At 39.4% G+C, this 7,433-nt stretch overlaps 1 pseudogene across 1 annotated transcript; it reads right to left on the reverse strand.

Moving 5' to 3' along the window:
• Positions 1 to 335: 335 nt before the first annotated feature.
• Positions 336 to 1,169, reverse strand: LOC308258801 (protein sprouty homolog 2-like; annotated as a pseudogene). Its single transcript has one exon. The product of its transcript is annotated as a protein sprouty homolog 2-like (transcript).
• Positions 1,170 to 7,433: the final 6,264 nt, after the last annotated feature.

The following is a 7,433-nucleotide window of genomic DNA, read 5'->3' on the forward strand; positions in this document are numbered from 1 at the left end:
TTCCTGGGGGCAGTGTCTTCTACCACATTCGTTTTTAGTCATGCCTCGTTGTCCCAACATATTGTTGAGGAGGGATTTTCTCTCCCAAATTGGGACAAAAATACTTTTTAATCTAAATCTAGCACGCTGACTATGAGTATAGAAGTTACCCAGATGTGTGGACCACTGAGGACAAGATAGACCATGTCCTTACCACCCAACTGGCAGTCCTCCATCTCAAACCCAAATGTTTCCCTGGACAGAACAATACCCTCTACTAACTGTGCTAAGATCAAAGCTGTTTGGTTGGTCACATATAACAATCCTTATTACTATAATATCCCTGATTAATAATGCTATGTTTGTTTTTCAAAGTTCCCCAGGGGGACATGGGAACTTTGCAGCAAACAGTGTTGGAGGTTTTGCAATAGCATCCAGACCTGTTTACCCATCACAATTGAAGGCAACCCTTGGCTGGAAGGTAGAACCATCAGGCAAAAAGAAGGACGTGATGACCACAGCAGACCGTCATGTTCAACAGTGAGACTGGCTGCAAGAACATGAGTTGTCAGCACAGTTGTCCTCGTCATCATTAGAACAGTGATAAAAGAGACTTTTCACACAGTAAACACAAGTTCCATAGTCAATCATGTTCTGGGCCAAGCAAAGGCACTGTTTGTCGTAGATCCACTCTGTTGGCAGGGGCCTCGGGCAGGTGTACTCCTTACACTTGCATCTGCCGCAGTCTTGCTCAGTGGCTTAAGCTCACCTGGATTGAGCTCAGATTTGGGCTACACCCAGATTATCCCTCCAGCCACTGGCCCCAAGGAGAAGGACAATTCTAAGTTTCTTTGTAGAGGAGCTGTCCTGATACTTGACCTGTACTTCTCTGAGACCCTGAGCTGACCGTGCTGATGGACCTGGACAGAGTGGCTTCAGGGGAAGGATGACTTGCAGGTGCTAGAGCCGAGGAGCCTGGCAGTGCTTTGGCAGGCTGTGGAGTCTCTCGTGTTTGTGCTGAGTGGAAGGGTGAGCAGCAGGCATGGCCACAGGTCTTGGGACCCCCGTAGGGCCTTCTGTGAACTCTGGTGTTTTGGATGGCTCTGATCTTATCCAGAGACAAAACTTGTACCTGCAAGGTGAGGGTGTCTTTTGGGGTCGGGCCCTCCACCCCACCTGCCACCATCAAATCAGCAAAATTCACAGTTAATTACCCACCTAGGGCTTGCCAAGGACCCCAGTATCAGGCCCTTATAACCCATCAGGTAACTAGCATTTAATAAGACAGGTCAGGATCAGGTAGGAGAAGGAGAGAGGAAAGAAAAATAAAAGGCCAAAATAATTTCTAGTCTCCACCCCAACAATTTAGATTCCCAGCAGGGCCCAGGATTCTTTATTTTTAATTCTGGGGGATAATTCTGCTGCAGCAAAGTTTGGGAGCTTGCGACCTGAATGACCCATAAACCAGAAAATCAGCTTGTACATCTCAGGTGGCTTCACTTGAAGAAAGAAGTGAGCAGGTGGCTAGGTGCCCAGGAAGGGGAAAGTGCCACCATGGAGACTCAGGAACACTGAGTTCCACACCTGCACTGGCCCACATTGACCCAGTTGTTAATTCTCATGACCTCAGGTTTCTTATCTCTGACATAAAAAAAAACTGGACAACATAATCTCTGTTTCCTGATTTGAATTTATCTGATTCCATAATTTCTTATTTTTGAGTGGGGGAAAAGATATTTCTCTGGGATCATTCTCCAGAGAAGAAATGTGATATTTTTGCATCTATTCCTGATTCTGCAAAGATCTTACAATATTCTACCCAGTTTTCTCATCTTTCTTCCCCTCTGCTGTGCCAGAGATCACTGACCCAGGGGCTATTTCCTCCCTGGCACACTCTCACAAATCTCTTCTCTGATTCTGCTCTTCCTGCCCTGGAAACCTCAAAATCACAGTTTTTCAAACTAGGCAATGTATTAGGATCCCCAGGAAGCTTTTATCATGGTCTGATGCACCAGAGAGTCAAACTGGAGCCTTGGAGGAGGGGGCACTGAAGCATTTGCTTGTGTTTTTCATTGGGGAGTTGTTGTTAATTTTGAGACAGGATCTCTCTGTTGCCCAGGTTAGCATCAGACTTGAATCCTCTGCCTCAGCTCAGTTTTTCCTGCCTCAGTCTCCAGAATGACTAGAGTTACAGGCACACACTACCATGTCCAGCCAGGTACCCGTATTTTTAAAGGCTTGCCAGATGATGGTAACTCACAAGTACGTTGGCACCACTGGAAAAGGCTATCTCAAAGCTAGAGTGACTGAATCTCCAGGTCCCTCTTTACTCAAGAAAAGCAAGCAAGAGTGTAGGGTTGAATTTGCCAAAGTTTCTCTGCCTACCTGTCAGCATTTTAGACCCACCAGATCAATTTTTACAGGGCCAAGTGTCAAAATTCCTAAAGAAGTGAAAGGAAAGGTCAAGCCAAGTGGTGCTGCCCCATCCCCATTAACTGACCTAAGTCTTATCTATTGAGGTTCCGTATTCTCACTTGCAAAGTAAAGGCGTCATTTCTCCTCTGCTCTACAGGGTGGTTAGTTAGGTGGATCAAATATAGCATATGGGAATTTGCTTTGCAAACTGTAAAGTGCTAGTCAAGAAGGAATTTTCATATTTAAAAAATGACTTCAATCATTTCTAAATTATTGTATAGATTCAAAGCAATAACAAACTAATTCAAAATCCCAGCAAGCCTTTTTGTAGACATTAACAAGATGACTCTAAAATTTACATGAAAATTCAAAGGACCTGGAATTGTCAAACAGTTCTTCTAAAAAGCCATATTAACTTGAAATAATATTACCTGATTACAAAGCAAGACTGCTTTGGTGTTAGTATAAAGACAGAGATACAGTTCATTGAAACAGAGTGGTAAATTCCCAAAGAGAACCACATATATGTGGCCATTTGATTTTTGACAAAAGTTGTCAAGGTAATTATTAAATGGAGAAAGAATCTTTTCTACAAATGAAATTTAGGCTTATGTACGAGACCTGCAACTATAAACCTACTATAAGAAGAAAATATTATGAACCTTTCTTTAGGAAATAATTTATTAAGTAAGATAAAAAGAAAAATTAATAAATTAAATTTTACCAAAATTAAAAACTTTGATTCTTTTAAAAACAGTGCTAAAAAAACTTTTTTCCTGTTTTTTTTTAAATTTTTTATTGGTGCACTGTATTCATACATTATAATGGGATAAAAACTTGTGTAGCTATACATGCACATATCGCCCAGTTAGCCCCTAACCAATCCCCACCCCGTTCCCTCCCCATCCCTCCTTCCCATGCTTGGCTTAGTGGTTGACATCTAATATTATAGCAATTTATCCAAAATTAACAATGATAATTTCACATAACAGATTCATCTGTCTGATATCAAACTTTTGATCACTTAGAGATAACATTTCAGTATTTCTTTTTGCTTTCTTTCTTACCAGAGGTTCTTTTTTACTTTTTTTCTTTAAGGTAAAACTATTGTACATTTTTATTTTCAGAAAATGTCTATCCTTACATGAAATATGAACTCTAAATACCAAAAACAATCTCAAAAAAGAACAAAGCTAGAAGGTGTACATTTTCTGATTTCAAACCTTATAGAGCTACAATAATTGAAATAGTGTAGTACTACTATAAAGGCAGATATATAAACCAGTGGAGTAAAATAAAAAGCTTAGAAATAAATTCTTTCATATATAGTCAAGTTATTTTTGACAAAGTTTCCAAGAACATTTGGTGAAGGAAATAATAATCTTTTCACTAAATATTGTTGAAAAATAATAATTACATGAAAAAGAATGAAATTGGACCCTTACCTAACACCATATACATATATTAACTCAAAATAGATAAAATATCTAAATGTAAATCTTAAGACTATAAACCTTTAGAAGCAAACCGGGGTCATAACACTTTACAACATTGAAATTGGCAGTGATTTCTTGGATATGATTTCAAAGGCGCAGGCAACAAAAGAATAAACAAACTTCCTAAAAAATAAAAAAAAATTGTACATCCAAAGACAATGTAAACAGAGTTAAAAGTTACTGATAGAATGAGATAAAATATTTCCAAATGCTATGTCTGAAGGTATACTAATATTCCAAATAGAAAAACTAAAAATTAGCAACGATAAAATCAAACAATACAATTTAGAAATACAATTTAGAAATAGGTAAAAGACTGAAATAAATAATGAATCTCCAAAGATTCTAACCTATAAACACAAGAATATATTCTTTTTTGCTTAGTTGTCTGCTGGATGGAAAATCTTGTTTCTCTGGTTCTGGTGTGTGTTACCTATTTCTTCTTTGTAGTTAATCTCTTTGAGTATTTTCTCTAGGGCTGGGTTTTAAGACACAAATTCCTTCAGTTTCTGTTTGTCATGGAAGCTTCTTATTTCTCCATCTAATTTGATAGATAGTTTTGCTGGGTAGGAAATTTTTGGCTGGAAGTTGTTTTCTTTCAGAGTTTGGAATATGTTGCTCCAAGCCCTTCTGGCTCTCATGACTTGGTTTGGGAAGTCTGGAGTGATTCTAATTGGTTTGCCTCTGAATGTCACTTGGCCCTTTGTTTTTGTTGCCTTTAAGATTCTCTGCTTGGCTTCCACATTGGTCATTTTGACAATTATGTGTCATGGGGATCCTCTTCTCCGATCCTGTCTAAAGGGAGTTCTATAAGTTTCCTGGACCTGTGTATCGACCCTCTTGCTCTATGTTTGGAAAATTTTCTGGTATTACTTCCTTGAAGATATTATTGATTCCTTTGGTTTCACTTTCTTTTCCCTCCTCTATTCCAATTATTCTTAGGTTAGCTCTCTAAAATGGGCCCATATTTCTTCAATGTCAGATTCCTGCTGTCTGATTTTTTTTCTAAGTTATAAATTATGCATTCATTTTTGGAGTAATCATCTTCTAGAAGCGAGATTCTATTCTCCATTTGGTCTAATCGATTGTTTATACTTTGAATTGAGGCCTTTACCTCAATGATTGCTTCCTTTATTTCTTTTAGACCCTCTCTAAATTATTTTCCAAAGTCCTGTATTATTTCTACAGTTATATTCCTGATTTGATCTTCTGTAGATCTCTGAGTTTCTGTGTTATCAGGTTCTGATAATATGGGGTTGTGGGCATTCATTGCTCTATTGTTGTTCCTCTTTCCCATGATTTCAGAATTTTGTGCCTTCCCTGGGTCACTACGACTTCACTTAGGGTGCTCTGTATCTCGAGTCCGTTGTAATCTCAGCTGCCAGTACTCCTTTACTGGGTTGTATCTTAACGTCTCATACCCAGGAAGTTAATCGAGGCTGTGCGAGACTGTGAGGGTGCCAGGCTGGGCGTTTTCCTACAGGGAGCTGTGACTAGGGTGTGGTATCTCTGCCACTGCTACTCCTTCACTGGATTGGACTGCAAAATATCCGACCCAAGGAGATTATCAAAGCTGTGCAAGTCCCTGGGAGTGCAGTACAGGGATTTCTCCTTTAAGGGGCCACAATTTCATTTATGGTTATTGTGCACGCAGATCTGGAGCGTGGCTGGGCATGGTGAAATCGCTGTTGCTGCTGGCAATATGGCGCCGCTGACACACCCTCGGCCGTGAGGCTGGCACTGCTGGCAATATGGCGCCACTGACACGCCCTCGGCTGTGAGGCTGGCCTATTTCTTTTCTGGTTTTGAGCTCCATTCTGAGTCCCTAGAAGGCGTGATAAGCTTGGCCACTGGGAGTTTTAGACATTCTTTGTGCTGAAAGAACTGCTGAATTGCACCCGAATGATCCGCAGCTGCTCACTTCAGCTCCTTGTTTACCTTTCCTCTCTGGAGCCTGGTGCTGTGAGGGAAGATGGTGCCAGCATGGCTCCGCTGCCGCATTGCAGGCTTGATTTCTGGTCTCTGGTTGTTCTTCTAGTCTTTTTTTCTCTGTCCCTTGTGTTTACATTTTTTATTTCTCTGCTGATTGTGTTTTTTGGCTATGAAAAGCGCTGATTTTGTGGCAACAGAGATTGAGTTTTAGCAGGACTCGTAAACGCTGCTTTTCTTGGTCACCATCTTCCCAGAAGTCAGAAGAAACTATTTTTAAAATAGGATAAAGGACTCTTGTCTACAATGTATAAGGCATGCATATAATTAAAAAGACGAAAATCAACTTTGTAAAATGAAAACATATTTTAAAGTACACTTTATCAATAAGGCTATATGTACAGCAATGAATGCATGAGAAGATGTTCACCATCATTAGTCACTAAGATACCACTACACAACTATAAGAATAACTAAGATTAAAAAGACTATGGTAGCCGGGCATGGTATTGCACTCTTGTAATCCCTGTACTTGGGAAGCCAAGACAGAAAAATCGCTGGCTCATGTCCAGTGTCAGCTACTTAGTGAGGCTTTCTACAACTTAATGAGACTCCATTTCAAAATAAAAATAATAAAAATAGGTTGGGGTGTAGCTCAGAGGCAGAATGGCCCTGAATTCAATCCTCAGTACCAAAAAAAAAATTGCATATATACGGAATGACTGAAATTTCTGTTCATTGGTGGTCAGAAAAATATTATAGTCACTTGGGAAAAGTTTTTCCAGTTTCTTATAAAGTTCAACATATATTTCTCATATGGCCCAGGAATTCTTCTTCTGCCACATGCCTGTAATGATTTGTTTGCAAATTTTCTTAGCTATGTTCATGACTGCCCCCAACTAGAAATAAATGTTAAACAACTAGTGAATTGATAAGTTTTAGTATATCCATACAATGGAAGGAACTGACTAGAAATCTATGTTTCAGCATGATGGATTAAAAGAAAATTGTTGTCATTCAGATAAGCTATACCATGGTTTTGTTCTATGGAGTAGAGTGATATGGAAGGAAGCTTTACTAGAGCTACTGAAGGGATGGAACTGAACAGAATGTGTTTGAGGACTTAGCAAGAGAGAATGATGAAAAGTCAAAGGTGTCTCCTTGGGTTCTGTCTTGGGTGGCTGGCTGGCTGATCATCTTCTTAATCTAGTTTGGAACTGCAAAGAAAAAGTAAGTTTGGGAAGGAAAGAGGAGTTCAGTTGAAGGAATGATGCATTTTGTATCATTCATTGTAGTAAAGTATCAAAAAGGAAACTGAATACCAACCTCAGTACAGTTCTGAAGAGAGACTTAGACTGGACATGTTGTTCACAGTGGTCCACACACATATAGCACTGAAGCCCAGGGTAGAGGAGTAAAATCTAATTTATTAATTTTTTTTATTTTTGTGTTTGTTTATACAGTATTTTCTAGCCCCAGGTCCCTAAGACTGTTCTTCATTTTTTTCTAGCAGTTCTATAGTTAATAACTCTACATGAAAAGGATGGGCAGGTGAACCAGAAAAGTGTACTGTGATCAGACAAGCCAAGGAAGAAGGAAGGAAGAGAGAGAGAG

Source organism: Muscardinus avellanarius, assembly GCF_963383645.1.
Source record: "Muscardinus avellanarius genome assembly, chromosome: 2".
NCBI classification, from domain to species: domain Eukaryota; kingdom Metazoa; phylum Chordata; class Mammalia; order Rodentia; family Gliridae; genus Muscardinus; species Muscardinus avellanarius.